Source organism: Mustela lutreola, chromosome X (assembly GCF_030435805.1).
Source record: "Mustela lutreola isolate mMusLut2 chromosome X, mMusLut2.pri, whole genome shotgun sequence".
In the NCBI taxonomy this organism is placed as follows: Eukaryota; Metazoa; Chordata; class Mammalia; order Carnivora; family Mustelidae; genus Mustela; species Mustela lutreola.
In genome coordinates this window covers 100231120-100255453 of record NC_081308.1, presented here as the reverse complement: position 1 = coordinate 100255453, position 24334 = coordinate 100231120, and the positions used below count along the sequence as shown (strand labels likewise).

At 38.5% G+C, this 24334-nt stretch overlaps 1 pseudogene; it reads left to right on the top strand.

Moving 5' to 3' along the window:
• Positions 1-403: 403 nt before the first annotated feature.
• Positions 404-24334, top strand: part of LOC131821040 (glyceraldehyde-3-phosphate dehydrogenase-like) — a 122572-nt pseudogene continuing 98641 nt past the window's right edge.

The following is a 24334-nucleotide window of genomic DNA, read 5'->3' as shown; positions in this document are numbered from 1 at the left end:
TGCCTGTGGGAAATGGACACATACACAAGATCCAACAAGAGTGATGAGGCGGTGGGTAGGGGAGTGGGGGTTGACATCCTTGAGTGAGAATCTCCTTTTAAGAACAGAGAGGATTAAACATTCTGTGATAAGGTTGAGAAGGTCTGGAAGTTAGTTCATCCTTAAGTACAGGACACAGTTGAAAATCTTGGGAAAGAGGGGAGAAAAAAATTGCAAACAATAAGGGGATGAGCATACAATAAAGGACATATTTAGAACACTGATAGATACTTCATACAGAGGGACGGAAGATCAATAGTCTTGAGCACTAATGAGTAGGAGAGCCATATTTCCCAAACTTGTAACTGGAGCACATAATCTGAGAAATGGGAATGGATTTGTAGAGCCAATGTGATACGAGGCAATGTTTGAAATTCCCATGCAGTTTGAAAAATCAGATCACCATTGCTTTGGAGAATATATCATTTCACCACAAGCATGTAACCAATGGGAGAATGAAAGGCTGACTCAAGCAACATTAGCAGTATATACTGAAAGACGAGGCTTCATTCTCCAAAACAAACTTTACCTATCTCAGAGAAAATTCACACTGAACTCAGTTTGGAAGAAGAACGTGTACGATTTGAATGAGGAAGAAAAGGAAGAGGAAACAATGCATTTTAGGGGATTGATTCAGTCCAGAGGAGTAGTGACTTCAGGGTGTGGGAAACTGGACTCAGGAAAGGGTGGTGGGATGTGTGTTGGGAGGGGGATAAAATGAGGAAGGTGGAAAGAAAACACAACCCAACTAAAATTTCCTGATGACCAACACTGTACAGCCAGACACCTTACAACTATCTAGACTTCAGATGATTTCTTTTTTAGAATAAGCCTGTATCATAATACACCTGACCTTCTGATCTCTCCTGGAATGATTTATATTATCAGTTTATTTCAGGATCACGTTTGATCAGAACTGGAGACAAAATCATGAAATTAGAAAAAACTTATTAACAACATCCTAGCCTTCTTTTTCTTTCCTCTATTTTGGCTGACCTCTTGCCCTCTCCTACATACCACAGTCTCTATCCCTGTACTCCCATTTTGCCTCACCCACCTTGCATGTTAGAGAGGAAAGAAATCTTATGAAAGAAAGCACAATTTGGAGTAATCATAGAACCCATCTCATTTTTAGAAAGATTTTCTCATAGGTGAGAGGGTAACGTTCAATACTGAATTGCTAACTGTGGATTTTTTTCTACACTGCTGGATGGAGGACTGCAATGAATTGCAGTGGGTGAATTGTGTGAATCATATCACATGGGTAATTAATTATTGACTCCATCTACCTTTTTTTTTAAAGATTTTATTTATTTATTTGACAGACAGATCACAAGTAGGCAGAGAGGCAGGCAGAGAGAGGGAAGCAGGCTCCCTGCTGAGCAGAGAGCCCGATGTGGGGCTCAATCCCAGGACCCTGGGATCATGACCTAAGCCGAAAGCAGAGGCTTTAACCCACTGAGCCACCCAGGCTCCCCGACTCCATCTACCTTTGAGGCTGGGCCTGCTTATGCAAATTCAGAGTTGTGACTTGTTCCATCATGCAAATAAGGTTTTTCTCTGTTCTCTCCCTCCTATACTAATCCTAGAATATGAATATTCTTGCATGGCTAAAATTCCATATTTAAATATGAAATTATAAAACCTCAAGTATGGGCATTTTTACTAATTTCTCTACTTGTAGCAAAGGACAAGCCCTCAGAGGGTTCCACGGATTGTGGGTTGTGCTTCTAAATAAACAGCTATCGGTGTCTCTAATTTTATGCAGGTTGATATTGACAAAAGAGCTTGGTGTTTGTGTTTGTATATCCTGGCTCAGTGGTGCTTAAATATGCAAATTAACTTATGTTTACATCTGCTTAAACAATTCTATTGATTCTGGTTAGAATACAAAAGTCAAAAAAAATCACATAATAAACTACTTTACATGAAATTGTATCAGATCTATAGAAAAGAACAAAACAACAAAAAGGCAGAAACAAGTGGCCAGGGTAGAAGATGAGTTATCACCTACCATCAATATCTGCTTCCTTTTTAAAAATATATATTTTTATTAGAAAAAAAATCATTTTGGGGCACCCAGGTGGCTCAGTGGGTTAAAGCCTCTGCCTTCGGCTCAGATCATGATCCCAGGGTCCTGGGATCGAGCCCTGCATCGGGCTCTCTGCTCAGCAGGGAGCCTGCTTCCTCCTCTCTCTCTGCCTGCCTCTGCCTACTTGTGATCTCTCTCTGTCAAATAAATAAATAAAATCTTAAAAACAAAAAAGAAAAATGAAAAAAAATCATTTTGTTCTTCATGCAATTAGGGTCATGACAGACTTGGATTTTTGAATGTCTGTGTCTCTTTTTATCCTTCCCATCCCTTTACCCTTTTTGCTCTTGGAGGGGAGAAATTTCCATTTCTCAATTAAAGGGAGAAAGTAAATCATCATTTACTCTCCATCTTCCCATCTCATTTTCTAAATATTAGGTTTAGGTGTAAGACATAGTGACTGAACACTGATATACAAGAAATGCTCACCAGCTGGAAGTTTGTAGCACTTAATCCCTTTCACCTGCTTTGCCCATTTCCCCAACCCTCTCCCCTCTGGCAACCCCCAGTTTGTTCTCTGTATTTAGGAGTCTGTGTCTGTTTCTGTTTGTTTGTTTTGTTTCTGAGATTTTGCAAGTAAGTGAAATCATATGGAAAATGTCTTCCTCTCTCTGACTTATTTTACTCAGCACCGTAGGCTCTATAACGTCCAACCGTGTTGTCCCAAATGGCAATATTTGATTTTATATTTTTATGACGAGCAACATTTTATTGTGTATGTACACCACCATTTATTTATCCATTCATCTATAGAGGGATACCTAGGTTGTCTCCATATTTGGCGATTGTAAACAATGCTGCAATAACCATAGGGGTGCAGATACCTTTTTGAATTAACACTTTTGGATTTTGGGGTAAATGCCTGGAAGTATAATTACTGAGTCATATAGTATTTCTATTTTTAATTTTTGAAGGAACCTCTATGCTGTTTTCCACAGTGGCTACACTAATTTACATTCCCACCAACAGTGCACGAGGATTCCTCATCAACACTTGTTATGTCTTGTCTTTTTGACACTAGTCATTGTGACACTTGTAAGGTGATATCTCCACTGTGGTTTTGATTTGCATTTTCCTGATGGTAAGTTATGTTGAGCATCTCTTCCTGTGTCTGTTAGTCATCTGTATGTTTTCTTTGGAAAAGTGTCTATTCAGATCCTCTGCCTAATTTTAAAATAGGATTGGTTTTGTTTGTTTGTGTTTTGTTTTTTTGTTTTTGGTGTTGGGTCATAGGAACTCTTCATCTTTAGGGGCTATTAACCCCTGCTGCATGTCATTTGCATAATTTCTACTTCCTTAAGCAAATAAAAATACAGATCAATCTGTTTTTTACAGAGAAATGGTACGGCATGTATTTATTTAAAAAGACATAATCACCCTGAGCCAGACTGACCAGATTCTGTGATTTTGATCTCTACACCAAATCTATTTCATTCTTATCAGTAGAAATCCACACATTCTGAACAGAACCCTTTGGGCAACACTTTACATTTTTTACTAATTGTTCCAACCATTATTAAAAATTAAAACACTTCTACAAGTCTAATTAAGAACTTCTCCACCACTACCATCTATTGGCTTGGTTAGATCAACATTCAGGCTTAAACATTATGATTAAATTAGATTCACATCTGAACCATGAATTGAGAATAATTATACATCCTTCCTGGTACAATTTTCCATTTCCTGAAATTTCTTTTTAAAAATTTATATACTTATGACTAATTTTCTGGAAATGCAAATTTCCTTTCAGTACATATGTACTGAGAAAATACTTTTGGTAACCTATTAATTTTCTCTCTTTCCTGGAGCTAGCTTTATTAGAGTCCTTTATCATCGTATTTCAACTTGGACAAGTTGTTACCCAAAGCCTTTGTCTCTCTCATTGATCTCCTCTTTCTGGATCCCATTTCTTTCTGTTTCTTGCTCTGTCTCCCCCTTATTTTGGTGGCATACTTCCATCGCCTACTTAAAAGGGATGTAATGGCAGCAAATTATCTGAGAACTTGTACATCTAAATATTCTGCCCTCTGACTCATTGACAAAGAAGTCAAGGTTGGAAATAACTTTTCCTCAAAATATTGAAGAGCTTGCTTCCAGAGAGTATCACTTTGAAGAAGTGTATGGCCATCCTTGATTGAATTCTCATCTCTTGAACTTTCTGTACTTCTGAAAGCTTACTCTCATGTTGCAACCAGAAAATTGCATAGAATGGTGAGTGCAATATGGCTGTGATTTAATGCAAGATGAGTATTTTGCTGTCTGGTGTTCTCAGGAGTTGGGGGTAGGTAGAGAGATGCAGGAGGTTGGATGTGGGGGGATTCTATTATAAAACTTAAAAACCCAATTTTTTTCATTGTCTTTTTTAAAAGATTTTATTTATTTATTTATATCCCAGGACTCCGGGATCACTATCAGAGCCAAAGGCAGATGCCCAACAGACTGAGCCACCCAGGTGCCCCTTTTTCATTGTCTTTATTCCTAAGTCTATCTTTTACACTTCAAAACAAAACAAAAAATTCAGGTGATGCTGTTAGTGTAATGTTTTTCTTTTAATCAAGTGCACAAGATCACTGCATGTTATTGTTGAAGATGCATTTTTACACCTAGATGCCCAGAAAACCATATTGTTCAAATCAGATGTTTATTATAGCATTATTCAGATTTTTTAAAAGATTTTGTTTATTTATTTGACAGACAGAGATCACAAGTAGGCAGAGAGGCAGGCAGAGAGAGAGAGAGGAGGAAGCAGGCTCCCTGCTGAGCAGAGAGCCCAATGCGGGGGCCCGATCCCAGGACCCTGAGATCATGACCTGAGCCGAAGGCAGAGTCTTAACCCACTGAGCCACCCAGGTGCTGCACATTATTCAGATTTTTTAAAAAGATTTTTATTTATTTGCGAGAGAGAGCATCAGCAGGGGAGGAGCAAGGGAGGAGGGAAAAACAGACTTCTTGCTGAACAGGGAGCCCATTACGAGGCTCAATTACAGGACCCTGAGATAAGAATTGAGCCAAATTAGGATGGTTGCCTACTGAGCCACCTAGGCACCCATAGACATTTTTACAATCTTCATGGGCCACCATTTTAGGCTATATTTGTCTGTTTTTTGAAGACCAAATTATGTTAGCCTTTAGCTATTATAAAAGATCGGTGGTCATCTTAATATTTTATTTATTCTTATATATGAATAATTATCCAAAATCCTATTTCATAGAAAACATTGCCAATATATTTAGTCCTATATTTAGATACTTTATTGCCTCACCTCCATGGAGAAGTAGGATAGAATTCTCAAGCAAAAGGATACAACCACAACTTTGATGTTTAAAGTCTATGAAACCTATCTATACTTAGCAACACACAATCCTTGCCCACATGACTTTTCAGAGAACCATCTGTTATTGTCTGAAGGACATGGAGTACACCCACTCTATTGTATGATCAGAATGGAGACTTGAGGGCATAATAATTTTAATAATACTAACAGTAATAAGAACAACAATAATAATAGCAGCTGTCATTTCTTGGACTGTGTCCAACCGGCTTTACATGCCTTATTCCATGCAGAACTTAAAATGTATTTTTAAAAAGATTTTATTTATTTATTTGACCAAGAGATCACAAGCAGGCAGAGACACAGACAGAGAGAGAGGGGGGAAGCAGGCTCCCTCCTGAGTAGAGAGCCAGAAGCAGGGCTCGATCTCCCAGGATCCTGAGATCATGACCTGAGCCGATGGCAGAGGCTTAACCCACTGATCCACCCATGCACCCCTAAATGTATTTCTGATTATTAATATAGCTCCAGTTTTATAAATAAGAAAGTGGAGGCTCATTGTGGTTGAGTCCTTTGCCTATTCTCGTGTTGGATTGAAATTGGACTCTGGGCCTTTGGAGTCCATAAACAAGTGTGCAAAAGGGCACAAGTCTGTGTTGGTTTATCTTGGGGACAGTGACTTGGTTAGAGGTGAGAGTGTGAATTTAGAAACTTGGAGAGGACCCATAGTTGTGCGTGCACAATCAAGTTTATCCTGCTTGGTATGTCAAGGAGGATGCTTAAGGCAAATATTAGGTCCCTGGGAAGGGATGTGTCTGTGTGTGTCTGTGTGTGCGTGGACAGAGAGAGAGAGATCGATTTAATATAAGAAATTGTCTCATGGGTTTATGGAGGCTGGTGAATACAAAACCTGCCGTGTAACCCTTTAGGCTGGAGACCCAGGGGTGCTGATGGGGGGGAACCAAGTTCAAAGGCAGTCTGCTGGAGTTTTCACAAATTGGCAAGGTTAAACCTGTTGGTGGTAGCAGGTTCTTCCATGGTTGTCTTAAGCCTGAGAGCAGGAGAAAGCCTCCTAAAATACAGGGTAGAGAAAAAGAAGTATTAAAATAAGTTAAATTGAGTTAAAACTTAAAATGGAAAGTAATCCTCACTTACCACTATCATTTGGAATCCAAGCTTCCTTGAACACTGTGTTTTTTCTCCTCTGGTAAAAATCTCACAGGTAGGGACGGTAACAAAGAAATGAGTCAACTTCATTCTATCTCTTCAAAAGTTATTTTAAGAGCAAGCAGGATCTCTGATTCCGTGGTGGTTCTTGGTTTTGTTTTGTTTTTTTTCCTTATGTGAGAACAAAAGTGTGAGAAAGGAAAAAGAAAAACTCAGCCACTGACATCTGGGGACTGGTCTGACACTTAGAGGTAGGCCTCGGGGATTTTCAGAGAGCTGGCCTGATATTCACGGCTAGTCCACGTTGTTCTTCTGTTGGACGTAAACAATTCCACAGAACACCAGCGTCAGACAAGGTCACTCTGTGACCATGATGGAGTGAGACAAAATGAGGCCGCTTCATAATATTGTCTCCACACAGACCAAAATGAGGTCACTGTGCAACCTACAAAATGTAGGCATGTATTATACACATGCACTCTTGGACAAAATGTTACTTCTTTATTAAATTTTTATCCTCCCTCTAATCTGTCTTCCCTTTAAAGAAGTTTTATTGTGACACACAAATCATAGGATTGCCCCTGAGTTTTAGCAGCACTCAATCCCCCAAATCTCCAATTGAAGCAGGAATGCCATAATAGGTTCTTTCTAGCACCTTCTTTTTGAGGTACACCGCGGTTCCCCGGGGCGTGCACCCTCCCTCCCTACAGTGAGTAGTAAATCCAACTTGTTAAAGTAGAGGTGTGTCCCTGGTGGTCTTTGACTGGAGGGCAAAGAATCTTAAGGGAAATATATCATAGTCTGCTTGTTGTTTCAAATCATTTCAAGAAGACAACATAAAAAAGAAAAAAGTTGATCCTGAAACAGGCATTCTTAATCAAGTGAAAATCTATTCAGGTGAATGCTTTTATTGACTAACCTACCTTCTGTTGCTTAAGACAAGTATGATGCTTTATTGTGTTTTTTAAATTGTGTCTTCAGTCAAGGAAATAAATGTGTGTCTAGCAACACATCATGATAATAAGTTCATTCAGTCACTTAAAAAAATCTAAACACACATACTTATGCACACATACACACATGCGTGCATGCGTGCGTGCACACACACACACACACACACACACTTCCAAACTAAACAAAAGTCAATCAAGTCAATTGCTTGACAGAATGGATTGGCCAAGGGCTGCTGGGTGGCCTTAGCATCTGCTGGTGGCCTTAGCATCTGCCTTCAGCTCAGGTCATGATCTCGGGGTCCTGGAACAGAGCCCCACGTTGGGCTTCCTGCTCGGTGGGGAGTCTGCTTCTCCATCTCCCTCTGCCCCTCTCCCTCACTAGTGCATGCTCTCTCTCTTTCTTTTTCTCTCTCAAATGAGTAAATAAAAGCTTTTAAAAAAACGGATTGGCCAGCTGGTCCTAAATACACCTTCATTTCAATAACCATTTGGAAATACACATAGTGGCATTCGTGATTTCACCATTTTTTCTAAAAGCATCCAAATTCACAAAATGTAAGTTCCCCCTATGCTTTCATTGTCATTGTTGGTGTTTAGTATCCATTAGTAGAATGGGATTGCTCAATAAAGAGTACATGCGTGTGGGTATATGCTTCCATCACATGAAGTATCCTTGATAGGGAGAGAAAGGAAGGGTAGTTCTTATTTTCAAAAAGCATTTTTCCTTATTTCACTTTATATTTCTGAATTTTATTTTATGACACTTATGTTAAGCCAATAAAGTAACTCTTTATAGCTGTGGTACATTTCTTTAATTTCGATGAAAAAAGAAAAATCTATTTAAATTAACATATTCTTTAACTTCAGTTATTTTGATTTCCCATTTATTTCTTTTCTGAGTTAAAATATTTGTAATATTCTTACTAAAGACCACATGATTATATCATGAAATGAAACCAGTAAGTGTGCAATTAACTGGTACAAATTTTGTCATCTAATGAAGACCTTGCAATCATGTAGGACAGAGAAAAATCGTTGCTTTAGTTGCCTGAGATATCTTTTCCCTAGGTAAATGTCAAGGCTAGATATCTGTTTTAGTTCCCAGCTAGCTGTAAAGATTCTTCGAACTTCCCTATTTCTGTATACTGATGGGAAAATGTTGTGACGTGGTGCAGAGTTAAAAGCAGTTAAAACAGAATATAAGGGGACACCTAGATGGCTCATTCGGTTAAGCGGCTGCCTTCTGCTCAGGTCATGATCCCAGCATCCTGGGATCGAGTCCCACATTGGGCATGCTCCACAGGGAGCCTGCTTCTCCCTCTGCCTGCCTCTCTGCCTCCCTGCACTCTATCTCTCTGACAAATAAATTTAAAAAAATCTTAAAAAAAAAAAACAAAATTTAAGGCCAGGAAAAGGGAATGAAGAGAATAGAGTAAAAGAGGAAGAGATGAAATCATCATAAATGTGAAACAAATCAACATTATCTCTAAAGATTTAAGAAGCTTGATCTAAGATCATGTCAAAAGATGAATCTTACAAGCATAAACTTTAGCAAAAAGAGGAAAGGATGTAGAATCCATGTGACATGATTCCATCTTTATGAAGTAGAACAGGTAAAATTAAATTATATTGTTTAGGACTACATGCATTGATGTTTAAATGTAGAATAACAAGCTAGGAAATTATTATCATAAAAAAATCAGGATAGTGATTACTTCTAGAGGTTGGGAAGAAATTGTGATCAGGAGAGGACACAGTGTAATGCAAGGTTTGCTTCTTACAAAGTTCTATTCCCCAATGTGGATAGTTAAGATGCAGGTTTATTTTATAACTGATGGGCTATATGTATGTGCTTTAGGAATTTTTTTCCTTTGTGCATTTTAGACTTAAAAAATGTTTACAATGTTTTTGTTTTGAAATATTTTTATTTATTTATTTGAGAGAGAGAGAGAGCATGCACAAGCAGGGGAAAGGGCAGACGGAGAGAGAGAAGCAGACTTACCACCAAGCAGGGAGCCAGATGGAGGGCTAGATTTCAAGACTCTGGACCTGAACCAAAGGCAGACGCTTAACCAACTGAGCCACCCAGGTGCTCCTACAAGGGCTTTTTTTTTTTTTTTTTTTTTTTTTTTTAAGTGTTTGAAATGGTTCTCAACTGTACCTCCTTGTCTTATCATTGCCTACCCTTGTAGTATGTTCTATCCGGTCCTGCCTACCACATATAAAAATAGCTTTAAATACAAACTTACTGAGAAACTAGGAAAATTAGAATAACTAAGCAAAACCAAAGGTATGGTGCTCTCTGTAATATATTTAGGCTTCAAAAAAGAATATTGGTTTTGAAAAAAAAATTCACAAAGCCAATAAAGTTCAGATCTCTGCTCTCGATTTTGCCTTTACTCAAGTTGCTTGGCCCATAGGATTTGTTGACATTACCCACAGGGTCTGTTCAACAAGCCTAAATAGTTGAGTCTGAGAGAAGACAAGATTTAGCTCATAAGTGTCTTAGAGTAGACACATGCAAACTTGATATTAAATATTATATTTTTGAGATTTTTTTCACACAGATTAAAATGAATAGATCTTAATTGTATAAGTTAATGAGCTTTGACAAAAGCATGCACAACTATAACCATAGCCTGAATTGAGTTGTAAAATATTTTCACAATCCCAGATGGTTTCCTCATGCTTTTCTTCAGTCAGAACTTCCCAGAGGGAACAATTGATCTGGTCTTTGTCATCACAATAACTGTCATCACAATAATTCTGCCTCATATATTTAGAATAATATAACATATACTCTTTTATGATGGGCTTATTTTGCTCATTGGTGCATCTGTGAGATGTGTCGTGTTGTTGTTTGTGTCAAGGGTTTGCTCTTTTTTTTTTTAAAGATTTTATTTTATTTTTTTTATTTGACAGAGAGATCACAAGTAGGCAGAGCAGCAGTCAGAGAGAAAGGGGGAAGCAGGCTCCCCACAGAGCAGAGAGCCCGATACAGGACTCAATCCCAGGACCCTGAGATCGTGACCTGAGCCAGAGGCAGAGGCTTTAACCCACTGAGCCACCCAGGTGCCCCAAGGGTTTGCTCTTTTTCACTGCAGAGTAGTATTCTATTGTTTGAACATAGCACCGTTTTTTATCACTTCTCCCTTTGAGAGCCATTTACACTATTTTCCATTTCTAGCTATTAGAAATAGAGATGCAGTAAGCAATATTGTACAAGTCTTTTTGAGTATTTCTGTTTTGATGCCTTTGGGGCAAATACCAAGGAGTAAATCTTTATGGATCTTTTAAAATAGCTATCTTTTGGTTTCATTGGTTGTCCTCGAGGTTTTGTTCATTCTTTCAACTAACTTCTCCCATTGTAGAAAAAAATCACATAACTAAAAATCAACCATTTATTTATTTGTTTGTTCATTTCTTTATTTATGAAAATTTTATTTATTTGAGAGAGAGACAGAGCAAGCATGAGTGGGGAGGGGGCAGAGGGACAGAGAGAAACAGACTTCCCACTGGGCAGGGAGCCCAACCCTGGACTTAATCCCAAGACCCTGGGATCATGACCTGAGCCGAAGGCAGCCACTTAACCGACTGAGCTACACAGGCACCCCAAAGAACAGCCATTTTAAAGCTCACAGTTTAGTCGCATTCAGTACAGTGACAGTGTTGAGAAACCATCACCTACCTCTAAAGGATGACCCTTTTCCAAATCTTTTTCATCACCCCAAAGAGTGATTCCCATACCCATTAAGCAGTCACTCCCAGCTTCTCCCTGTTCCCTGCCCCTGGAAAGCACTTACCTTCTTTCTGTCTCTACGGTTTTGCCTGTTCTCAAAATTTCAATAGGTGACACATAATGTCTGACCTTTTGAGTCTGGCTTCTTTCTCTTAGCCCAGAGTTTTCAACGTTCCTCTGTGTTGTAACATGTGTCAATACTTTATTCCTCTTTACAACAGAATAACATTCCATTGCATGGCTCTAACACAAGTTGTCTCTTCATGCATTAGCTGATGGACATTTGGGTTGTTGCCACCTTTTAATGATTGTGAATAGTGCTGCTGTGAACATTCATAAATAAGATTTCCTTTGAATACCCATTTTTGATTCTTTTGAAATATACCTAGGAATGGAATTCTTGGATCATGTAATTCTAGGTCTGCCTTTTTGATAAACTATCGAGCTCTTCCTCACAGATGTTGTACTGTTTTACATTCCTACCACTAATTATGAATATTCACACATTTTCTATTCCTGCCACAAAGGTATGAGAATTCCAACATCTGCACCTCCTTGCTGGAGCTTGCTGTTCCGCACTTTTAAAACTATTATTGTGATAGCCACTCTAGTGGTTAGGTAGTAGTATCTTACAGTTTTGATTTGCATGTCTCTGCTATCTAATGATGTTGAGCATCTTTTCATGCATGAGTTGGTCATTTGCATATATCCTTTAGAGAAATACCTATTCAAAACTTTTGCCCATTTTTTAATTGGGATGTTTACCTTTGTATTATTGAGGGGTTTTTTTTTACATTTATACATACATTTTTATTCTTTGAACACATCAAATGAATATTGGTGTTTTAACACATTAACTCTTATCACATTAATTTCCCCACATTAACATTTTTTATTTTAAATTTTAAATTTTAAATTTTTTATAAACATATAATATATTTTTATCCCCAGGGGTACAGGTCTGTGAATTGCCAGGTTTACACACTTCACAGCACTCACTGAAGCACATACCCTCCCCCATGTCCCTGATATGAGAATAAATGTATTATTGAGTTTTAAGAGGTGTTGTGATTTTTTTTAACATATTTTGAATACTTGGTCCTTACTGGATACCTGATGAGCAAATATTTCTTGAATTCTGTAGACTTTCACTTCCTTGATAGTGTCTTTTGATGGATATGAACTTTTAGGTCTGATGAAGTCCAATTTATCTACATTTTGTGTTGTTGCTTTTGCTTTTATTGTCATGTTTAAGAATTGCCAAATCTACCATTACAGGGATTTTTTGGCATGTTTCTAAGAGTTTTATACTTTCAGCTCTTAGGTTGAACTCTTTGGCTCATTTTTGAGCTAATTTTTGTAGATGGTATGCAGTGTGATCCAACTTCATATTTTTGCACGTGGATATCGAGCACCATTGTCAAAGAGTCTATTCTTTCCCCAGTGATTGGTTTCAGCACTTTTGTCAAAAATCAGATGGCCAGGGCGCCTGGGTGGCTCAGTGGGTTAAGCCGCTGCCTTCGGCTCAGGTCATGATCTCAGAGTCCTGGGATCGAGTCCCGCATCGGGCTCTCTGCTCAGCGGAGAGCCTGCTTCCCTCTCTCTCTCTGCCTGCCTCTCCATCTACTTGTGATTTCTCTCTGTCAAATAAATAAATAAAATCTTAAAAAAAAAAATCAGATGGCCATACTAAAATCAAAAACACAAGAAACAGCAATTATTGGTGAGGATATGGGGAAAAAGGAATCCTCATGTCGTTGGTGGATGTGCAAACTGGTGCAGCCACTGGGGAAAAAAATATGAGGTTCCTCAAAAATTAAAAATGGAATTATCATATGATCCAGTAATTCCACTATTGGGTATTTATCCAAAGAATATGAAAACACTAATTTGAAAAGATTTGTACACTCCTATGTTTATTGAAGCACTATTTATAATAGCTGAATTATGGAAGCAGTGTCCATCAATAGATGAATGAATAAATTTATATTTATACATATATATATACACACATAGACATATAAATACATATATGTGAATATACACACACATATATAATGGAATATTACTCAAACATAAAAAGAATGAAATCCTGTCATTTGCAACAACATGAATGGATCTAGAAGATATAGTGCTAAGTGAAATCAGAGTGATTTCACTCATATAAGGAATTTAAGAAACAAAACAAACAAACAAAAAGAGACAAACTGAAAAGTAGGCTCTTAACTATAGAAAACAAATTGGCGGTTATCACAAGGGAGGTAGGAGGGGGGAGTGTGAAATAGGTGAAGGGGATTAAGAGTACACTTATCATGGTGAGCACTGAGCAATGTATAGAATCGCTGATCACTATATTATACACCTGAAACTAATACAACACTGTTTGTTAACCACATTGCAATTTAAAAAATCAATTGGCTGTAGATGTATGACTTTGCTTCTAGATTCTCAATTTCTTATTCCATTGGCCAATATGTCCATCTTCTTGCCAACACTAGCTTTGTGAGTTTTGAAATCTGAAAGCATGAGTCCTACAACTTTTTCTTTATCAAGATTGTTTTGGCTAATAGGGATCACTTGTAAGTCCATAAATTTGATAAAGGTATTCATTGTTGGTCTGTTTCGTTACTTTTCTAAACCATTTTTTTTTTTGGTAAAATCTGTATTATTTGTCCTGCATACCATTGGAATCTATGTTCTGTTAGCTTATTTGACCAGCTAGTATTTTCACAGTTTCCTTAAATTCCTGGAGCAGATGAAAAAGGGAAGAAAGGGAAGGAAAAATATTGGTAGAAATAGAAACAGAACAAAACAATAAAGTATTTTCCCAGGTGTGCAGATTGGCACTGTTTGGGGGATGTTTCTTCAGTGCTTAGCCAGGCCATTTACAACTCTGCCTTGGCCTTCCCTTTATGCTTGTTGGATCCTCATGGTCAACCAGGGGTAAAAGCTCAGAGTCTTCTCAGTTTTTTCTGTACAGGCATCCAGCCCTGAGCTTGTGGTTGGCCTTCTCTAGTCCCTTATATGTGTGGGAGCTTTTCACAATGCCATTCCCCCTTCTATTTAGCTCCTTTCTTAACCCCCTTTTTTTTCAGACTTGGTAGCCTGTCTGGTGCTTCTCCTGGTTATTATTCGCTTGCTGCCAGCTGCTGTGTCTAGTACTTTTACTTTAAATGCTTTCAGCAAATGCCACCAGGCAGCAGCAAATGTCACTTTGAAAGCTGCTCCAGTCCTGGGAATTCTCTTTATTTGTAAAAATGAATGAAAGAGGGAATCCTGGGTGGCTCAGTGGGTGAAGCGTCAGCCTTTGGCTCAGGGTCCTGGGATCGAGCCCTGCATTGGGCCCCTTGCTCGGCAGAGAGCCTGCTTCTCCCTCTGCTTCTGCCCATCCCCCTGCTTATGCTCTCTCTCTCTGTCAAATAAATAAACAAAATCTTTTAAAAAATGAATGAATGAATGAATGAAGTCCTTCGGCTAGTTCCTTAGAGAGCTACCACACAGAACAACACAACCACAAGTCTTCAAGCATATGGCCCCCACTGCCTCTCTGCAGGAAAACCTGTCCCCGCCATGCACACATGCAGGTTCGTACCTTTGTGGCCACAGCCCAGCTGAGGGCATTGGAGATGGGAGCTACTTAAATTCACAGCACCCTCTTACCATGAGGCAGTAATATCTTTCTTCACTAGGGTTTCCGCTGGCTGTTTTAAGTTTTGGATTAGATCCCAGATTCTGCACAACTTGATTCTAACAATTTTAACCAGCATTTTGTTGGTATTCTGGAGGGATGGAGCCATGGAGGTCCCTCCTCAGCCATTGTTAGTGACATCACTCTTATTTATTTTGATTTCCTTATTACCCACCTAGGAGACACTAAACTGTGTCCTCCCCTGTCCAAATTCATATGCTAAAGTCCTCACCAGCCCCCATCCCCACCAGCCATACCTTAGAAAGTGACATGGAGAAAAGGACTTTACAGAGGTAACTCAGTTAAAGTGAAATGGGACCTAATCCAACTTGACTGGTGTCTTCATAAGAAGAAATGTGGACTTGTGGGGCGCCTGGGTGGCTTAGTCTGTTAAGCGTCTGGCTTCTGCTCAGGTCATGATCCCAGGGTCCTGGAATCAAGTCCCAGGTCAGGTTCCCAGCTCAGTGGGGAGCTTGCTTCTCCCTTTCTGTCTGTCTGCTGCTCTGCCTACTTGTGCTCTCAATCTCTCTGTCACATAAATAAATAAAATTTTTAAAAAATGTGGACATAGATACATAGTTACAGAGGTAAGGCGATGTGAAGACACAGGGAGAAGACGCCCATCTACCAGTCAAGGAGAGAGGCCTTGTATAGATGATTCTCCTCACAGCCCTCAGAAGCCAGACTTGGCAAAGCTTGATGTCAGCTTTCCAGCCTTCAGAGCTTATGGGAAAATAAATTTTTGTTGTTGAAGGCAGTAAGTCTGTGGTACTTAGATATGGCGGCAGCAAGAGTGAACCAATACACCATGATTAATGCTTATGTCTTTCTATATATTCTGAGTTTAATTTGCTATGTTCATAGTTTTCTAGCTTCTTGAAGTGGAAGTTTAGATTATTGATTTTACAACTTCAAGCTTTCAACATAAGTAGTTAAAATAACAGGTTTTCTCTTATGGTTTTCATTATCAATATCCCATAAATATTTATAGGTTTTCATTGCTACTTTGGTCCCTGGGTTCTTTACAATTATGCTAATTTCTTTATAAAGATTTACAGATATTCCAGGTATTTCTCTGTTATTTTCTTCTAATATAATTCTTTTGGGGTCATAAAACCAGCTTTGTATGATTTGAATCACTTTATTTTTTTTTAAAGATTTTATTTATTTATTTGACAGAGAGAGATCACAAGTAGACAGAGAGGCAAGGCAGGGAGAGAGGAGGAAGCAGGCTCCCTGCTGAGCAGAGAGCCCGATGTGGGACTCGATCCCAGGACCCTGAGATCATGACCTGAGCCGAAGGCAGCGGCTTAACCCACTGAGCCACCCAGGCGCCCGATTTGAATCACTTTAAATTTATTGATAATTATTTTATAGCCCAGAATGCGGTCTATCTTGGAAAATGTTCCATGGTGCACTTGAAAAGGATGTGTATTCTGATATTGTTAGATGAAGTGATCTATGGACATCAGATCCCATTAGTTAATCCTCGGTTCAAGCCTTCTATATCCTGACTGATTCTCTGCCTACTTTGCTCTATAAATTATTGAGAGACAGATGTTGAAATCTTTCCTCTTATTGTAGCTTAGTCTGTTTATCCTCTGAGTTCTACCAAATTTTGTTCAGAGTATTTTTGGCACAGTATTAATTTTACAAGTATCAGGAACATATTAATAATATTTTAATTTGAAATCTTTTCCTGTTAAATACAATGTCTAAATACAATTGGAGTCATCTTAATTTTTTAATTAAATTTTTAAGAGAACCAACAGTTTATGTGTGTATTCTTTTCAGCTTTATTGACATATGATTGACATATAACATTGTGTACATTTAAAGTATACAATGTTATGATTCGATATGTGTACGGTAGTATGATTACCACAGTAAGATTAACACGTCCATCCTTCACGGGTTACTTTTTTTGTGGTGAGAACTTTAATCATCTACTCTCTTAGCAACTTTCAAATACCCAACTGAGGATTGTTAACTATAGACACCATGATGTACATTACATTCCCAGAATGTCATCTTATAACTAGATGTTTGCATCCTTTGATAACCTTCCTACATCTTTTCCCACTCCCTAACCCCTGCCCCTGGAAACCACTAATCTGCTCCCCATTTCTATGAGTTCAGTTTTTTTCGATTACATATGTAAGTGAAATAACACTATATCTGTATCCGTTTTCTTTATCCATTAATTCATTGACGGACTCTTAGGTTGTTCCTATGTCTTAGCTGTTATAAATAATGCTGCAGTGAACATGGGGTGTAGAAGTTTCTTTGCAATAGTGATTTCGTTCCTTTTGGATATATACCCAGAAATGGAAGTGATAGATCATACGGTAGTTGTATTTTAAATTTTAATTTGAGGGGCACCTGGGTAGCTCAGTTGGTTAGGCCTCTGCCTTCGGCTCAGGTCATGATCTTGGGGCCCTGGGATCGAGTCCCACATCGGGCTCTCTGCTCCGCAGGGAGCCTGCTTCCTCCTCTCTCTGCTTGCCTCTCTGTCCACTTGTGATCTTTCTCTGTCAAATAAATAAAATCTTAAAAAATAAATAAATAAATTTTAATTTGAGGCACTGCCATTGTATTTTTCATAACAGTTACACCAATTTACATTCACACCAGAAGTGTACAAGGGTTCTCCCCAATATTTGTCATCTCTTGTCTTTTTGATAATAACCATTGTAACTATCTTTGTCCAGTTTTGATATCAGGGTAATAGTAGCTTTGTAAAGTTAAATGTAAAACGCATCCAACTCTTATTTTCTGACAGAGACTATGTACATTTGGCATTCATGCTGTAAACATTTTGTGGAATTTTTGTGGAATTCTCTAATGAAACTCTTTAAGTCTAGAGAATTTTTAGTGGGGAGAATTTGTAAACTGAAACTCTGATTTCTTTAAAAAAAAAACAAAACACAAACAACCTCCAATTTCTTTAATAGTTATGGGGTCATTTGAATTACCTAGTTTATATTGTATGAGTCGCAATAGACTGTGACCTTCAATGAGTTGGTACATTTCATTTAAGTTGTCAAATTTGTGTTATATGATGTTGTTTGTAGTGTTTCCTTATCATCCTTATGATGTAGTGATATCCCTTGTTGCATTCCTGATATTAGTAATTTGTGTTTTCTTTTTGTTTTTGTCAGTCTTAGTAGAGGTCTGATTAACTTTATAAGGTATATCTACTTCCATCCTTTTAATTTCAGCCCACATATAACAATTCATTTGAAGTGAGTTTCTTATATAAAATTTAAAAGTTGGTTCTTTATTTTTTTCATCCACTTCACCAGTCTCTGTCTTCTCATTGGTGTATTTAATCTTTAGGTTTTATGTAAGTCTGGATATGATAAACTTTAAATCTGCCATTTTATTTATTTAAGATTTTATTTATTTGAGAGAGAGAGCCCACAGGCACATGAGTAGTGGCAAGGGGCAGTGAGAGAGAGGGAAAAGCAGGGTCCCTGCTGAGTGCAGAAACATGAGGCTCCATCCCAGGACCCTGGGATCATAAACTGAGCAGAAGGCAGATGCTTAACTGAGTCACCTAGGTGCTCCTGCTATTTTATTTTTTTGTTTTCTGTTTTTGCCTCTTTGTTTGCATGTCTCTGTTTTCATTATCCTGCCTCTTGTGGGTTGCATCAACTGGTTTTTATAATTCCATTTTGACATATCAATTATTTTTGTTATATTTTTGTATGGCTTTTCCAGGGGTTTCTGTAGGCATTCCATGTTATATCCAGACCTGTCACAGTCTACTTGCTCTGTCATTTTCACAGCCTGTGTGATGTGTAGAAATCTCATCTTTTTTGTTGTCTCTTTACCCTCACTCTATTAACATTGCCTTAAATAGTTCCCCTATGTACATTTAAAACCACAGTGTTATGACACAGTGTTAGATATTTGAAATTGGTTTCAGAAGACACATTAAAAAAACAAATGAGGAGATAAGGTCCTGCACTTTCCATTATGCCATTCTGCCTTTGATGAATGGATCCCAGGGCTGACCAAGGGAGAATTTTCATACCATTATTGCCAGTATCTGAGAAGTGGTAAAGACTTATTTCATATGAGAAATCTAGTTACCTAAAGACGCTACCCAAAGCCAAGTGTTATTAAGAAAGCATGGAGTAGGGGGCACCTGGGTGGCTCAGTGGGTTGGGCCTCTGCCTTCGGCTCGGGTCATGATCTCAGGGTCCCCTCTCTCCCTGCCTGACTCTCTGCCTAATTGTGATCTCTGTCTGTCAAATAAATAAATAAAATCTTTTTAAAAAAAAACATATTTTGGAGGTACAGTTGAATACCAAACATATCAGGCAAGGCACCGTGAATTATCTTTTTCTTTCGCTTTAAAATTTGATTTATGATGTTTGCAAAAGGAATAAGGATCTATAATTAGAATTTTAGGTGCACAACTTACAGCGAGCATTTATTTACTCGTAAATATTTTCAACATGCAGCCCAATATGTACACAATGTTTACTCATTTGAATGCAAACCCCAAAGTATTGGTGTGTATTTATTTTATTTAGCTAGTTAAGGGCTTCAAGCACATTTATAACATCACTGAGAGTGCATAGACACGCACTCTATAATGAGCTGCAAGGGCGCAAGTATAGAAAAAGAGGGCTCACTGGGAATATAGTTTAAAAAATACCTCCTGAAGCTTTTGGATCTTGGCTTCTTTCCCCTTCACTTTTTAGATTACCCAAGTGCCTCTTGTCAGTTCTTCCTAAGGGTTGTTCCTGCGGTACGATGTTGTTGACACTACTGAGATTTTTTCCTTCCCCGGTTTCTGAGACGGTATTCTCTTCTTCACACACTTTTCTGACCACTTTTTCTGTGTCTCTTCCCAGGGTTCATCCTGTTTTTAAACATGAGTATTCCTCTGAGTTCCATCAAGCTATGCTTCTCTTAATCGAGTGGTCTCCCTGAAGTATGATGCCTACTTTATCTTTTTAAGAGAGCCAGCGCACAAGCAGGGGGAGGGGCAGAGGCAGAGGGAGAAGCCCGCTTCCTGCAGAGCGGGGAGTCCAACACGGGGCTCCATCCCAGGACGACCCCCAGCATGACCTATGCTGAAGGCAGCCGCGTCACCGACTGAGCCCCCCAGGCGCCCCTGTGTCTGCTTTAAAGACTTCGACTAGCACATGTATAATCAAAACAATTCCATTTCTTTGTTGAAACAGTTCAAAACAATTCGTTTCTTTTTTGAAACAGATCTGCATATCTAATTGGTTAGAGGACACTTCTTCCCAGATGATTGTCAGGAATTTCACTTATTCAAGAATTATTTATTCAGTATCTATGTCTTAAAGAATATGTCTCTGTTGGAGCCCATGCCACCAATATCTCTCACTGGGCCTACTGCTTCTGCTTCTGAAAGGGTCTGTCTACCTCTAGCCTTGCACTTGCCCCTGAATTCTCGCAATCACAGCTCAATGTCTCCGAAATACAAATCTGACAACATCACTCTCTAGCTCGAAACATATCATTGTTTTCCTTCCCCTTCTCATGCACATGCTCTCTCTCTCTCTTTTTCTCTCAAATAAATAAATAAATAAATAAATAAATAAATAAAAATAAAGCACCTTGCCTGAAACATAAAGACCAGTTGCCCAATAAATGATTTTTTGCTTTCTTTTACTGAAATGAATATTGTGGTGGTTAATTTTGTATGTTGGTGTGACAGGGCACAGGGTCCCCAGATTAAACATCATTTCTGGCGTGTCTATGAAGCTATTTCTGGATGAAACTAGCATTTGAATTAGTGGACTCAGTAAAGCAGATTGTCCTCCCCAGTGTGGGTGGACATCATCTAATCCATTGAGGACCAGGATAGAACAAAAGACTGAGGAAAAAGGAATCATCTCCTTTTTTCTGCCTCATTCCTTGTTCCCCGTTCCTTGCCTTGATATAGCTCATTCCATCTCCTTGTGTCAGCTGACTGGGATTTATACCATTAGCTCTTCTGATTCCCAGACCTTTGGAACTGAACTAAATTATATTACCAGCTTTCCTGGGTTTCCACCTCGCAGAGAGCAGATTATGGGATTTCTCCGCCTCCATAATCACATAATCAAATGAAACAACTGCTCATAAAAAACTATATATATGCATATATACACATACACATGTACGTATATATTTACATGTATACATATATGTATAGTATATATACACTATATATAGTATACAGTAAGCATAGTGTGTGTGTATACACACTATATATACATATACACTATATATACTAATGAAAGTTAAGAACTTTGTTGTTAGTCCTAATTGTGATTTAGTGATCTTATTCACTCTTGTGGCTTCTGCTGCTCACTCACCTATCTCTCTATTTTGTCTTCAAATCTGTTGGAGATTCCTCTTAACCTGCCTGGTTATTAAACATTGGGGTTGCCTAGGATTGCTTCCTTGCCTCACTACTCATATGTAATACTGAGAGTGCAGTATTAGTATTAGTATTATAGTATAATAGTATTATAATATAATAGTATTATAGTATACATACTATAGTCTAGTATATGGCATATATAGTATATATACTATATGCACATGTATATGTGTACTATATACATATATGCATATATAGACACAATCATTTAATATATATTATACATAATAAAAAAATTTATATATATATAAACACACATGGATGTGTGTGTGTGTGTGTGTATCTTGTTGTTGGTCCATTTCTCTGGGGAGCCCTGACTAATAAAATTATAGAACGTGTTTTTCCCAAGGCAAAATTTAGAGTATATCAAGCACATTTTAAACAGAAAAGAGACAAAGGAAACCATGTCCCCTGTTCTGTTACCAAATACCTTGTCTTGCGATATCACCCAACAAAGTGCAGCTCCGTAAATGAGGTTCATAACTCCTTTTTAGCTTTTCGTGGCAATAAGCAGATTCCTTAGGCCCTGTTCTTGCCCTCATTCCCAAAGCTCAGTTGGAAAATGTCCAGTTCTCTGGGGATCTTCCCTCAAGCACGGCGAAAGTTAAGAACCTTGTTGTTAGCCCTGATCATGATTTAGCGATCTCATCCACTCTCGTGGCTTCTACCGTTCGTCCCCCTACCTCTCTCTTTTGTCTTCATCTCCTTTGCAGGTTTCTCGTAACTTGCCTGGTCATTAAACACTGGGGTTGCCTAGGATTCTTTCCTTGCCTCGTTATTCATTTTATTGAACACATTTCCCTGGGGTCATCTTATCCAGTCTAATTGTTTTCACTACCAGATATTTATGGACCTCAGAATGTCTACGTGAATTCCAGACAAGGATCTTATATTCAGCCTAAATACACTTCAAATACAGCTTGTCTGTTTTTGTGAGTTCATGGGGTGCCTGGATGACTCAGTTGTTAAGCGTCTGCCTTTGGCTCAGGTCATGATCCCGGTTCCTGGGATCGAGTCCCACATCAGGCTTCCTGCTCAGCAGGAGTCCTGCTTCTCCCTCTCCCACTCCCCCTGCTTGTGTTCCCTCTCTCGCTGTCTCTATCAAATTAATAAATAAAATCTTTAAAACAAAACGTGAGTTCAGGGGCACCTGGGTGGCTCAGTGGGTTAAGACTCTGCCTTTGACTTGGGTCATGATTCCAGGATCCTGGGATCAAGTCTCACATCAGGCTCTTTGCTTGGCAGGGAGCCTGTTTCCTCCTCTCTCTCTCTTTCGATCTCTCTCTGTCTACCTCTCTGCCTACTTGTGATCTCTGTCTGTCAAATAAATAAATAAAATCTTTTAAAAAAAGTGAGTTCACAATATATCTTGTCCTACATCTACACAGTAAAAAAGTAGCGCTCTTCCAATGTTCTTTAAACTTATGGTATTCGCATTCTCTTCCTTTCCCAAGCTAAGGAGCCTAGGAGTCATTCTTCACTTCTTTTGGTCCTCTTTGACACTCACCTTCTACGTCTAATTCATCATCCAAGATTTCCAAATTTACCTTCAAAATGTATTTTGAATTTTTATACTCCTTCTTGTTTTATTGCCAGAGCTGTAGTCATGTAGTCATGATTTCTCAACTGGATGACTTCAAAAACCTCTTAATTGTTTCCTCTGCGTCCAATTTTAACCTTCTTCAACTCATTATCCACGCTGGTGCCAGAATTCTCTCTCCCATAAGCAAGTTTGGTAATGTTATTCTCTCGTCTTCCAGTGAGTTCCCATATGTCCAAACTCCCTACCATAACATATGATTCTTACAATTTTCCCCGGACTATTAATCAAGTTTCATCACCTACCACTTGCTGTTTTGCATTTTATATTCTAGCAACAATAAACTGTTCCGAGTCTTTGATGCCATCCCTGATTTTTTTTTTCTTTTACACTTTAGGCCTCTGTCTGTTTTTGTGAGCTCTTATGTTAAAAATGCCCTTACGTTACTCTCTTTACTCAGATAAATTTATTTTTGATGATTGAATTCAGACAGCTTCTCCTCAGAGAACAGGATGTAAGTCTTCCTCCTCTGATCTCTCATATAATTTTGTGTATTCCTCTATCACTGCTGTTATTTAGCATATTATATTAAAGTCTGTGTAAAGTTGCTTTCCCACTAGATGATGAGCTGCTCAGGGCATGAGATATGTCTTATTTGTGTTTGAGTGTTCTCTGTAACAGTACCTGACCCCAGTAGGTGCTAAAGAAAGGTATATTAAAGCATTGTCCACGCGAATGAAGCCATCTGAGGCCACTCATCTGGCTGTGTCTCAGCGTTAGAATCAAGCAAAAGAGCCAGGATCCTTTTATAACCACAATAATGCAAATCACTTTATCCCAAGCGAGGCAGATGTTTACTATTTCCCGAGGAACTAGCTCACTTGGAAGGAGATTGTCTCACAGGTATGTAAATTTTGGTCCACAGGGTTTCATGGGGACAAAGGAGTCATGAATTAGAATGTATTAATCCTTTGTAGGTATTTAAAATCTTGCTCCTGGGCACTGGGATGGCTCAGTCATTAAGCGTCTGCCTCCTGGAATCGAGCCCTGTGTATGGCTCCCTGCTCAGCTATAGACCCGTTTCTCTTTCTCCCACTCCCTATGTTGTGTTCCCTCTCTTGCTGTCTCCATCTCTGTTAAGTAAGTAAGTAAATAAATAAATAATAAAGTAAAATAAATAAAATAAAATCTTGCTCCCTATGGACCACAAAATAACTGAGTTCATAAGCCCATTAAAATCTAAAAATATTAAGTGAAGTATTAACTGCTTAAGTTAGCACTTTGGGCCACAATTCAACTTCTAGAATCTTCAATCAAGGAGCATACAGAATAGGGATTTGGATTATGGAAAAGAATTACCTTAAAACTTTCTTCCTTTTTTCCTCAAATTGTGAGGAATAAGTGACAAATACACTTGTGTTTATTC